The sequence below is a fragment of the Arachis duranensis genome, chromosome 9 (genome assembly GCF_000817695.3).
Source record: "Arachis duranensis cultivar V14167 chromosome 9, aradu.V14167.gnm2.J7QH, whole genome shotgun sequence".
In the NCBI taxonomy this organism is placed as follows: Eukaryota; Viridiplantae; Streptophyta; class Magnoliopsida; order Fabales; family Fabaceae; genus Arachis; species Arachis duranensis.
The window spans coordinates 53,185,520-53,185,999 of NC_029780.3; positions in this window are offsets into that span (position 1 = coordinate 53,185,520).

A 480-nucleotide genomic window follows, 5' to 3' on the forward strand; every position below is an offset into this window, starting at 1 on the left:
AACATTGGTTGGCCGTTCAGCTTGTTTGGCTAATTGTCCCACTTGTCTCTCAATATTCTTCATGATGACCTCATGTTCCTTATATCCCTTAGCTAAGGCTTGAGTGGTTTGAGCAAGTGCTTGCAAGGTTGCTTCAAGACTTGAGATTCTAGTTTCATGATGGTCAATTGGGGGTATGATGGGGGTTGATTGTTGTTGGAAGTTGTTGGGTGGATTAGTGTAGTAATTTTGTGAGTTGGATGATGGTGCAGAGAAGTTATTTTGGTGAGTTTGTGAATTATGATGGGGTGGTTGATATGTGTTTTGTGGTTTTCTATATTGGTTAGTGTTGTTGGCATGGTGATTTTGGTTGCTTGTGTTACGGGTTTGATTGTGGTTGCTATTCTTTTGCCAATGGTTTTCACCCCACTTTAGATTGGGATGATTTTTCCAAGATGGATTGTATGTATCTCCATGAAATTCATCATGAGAATTTGAAGT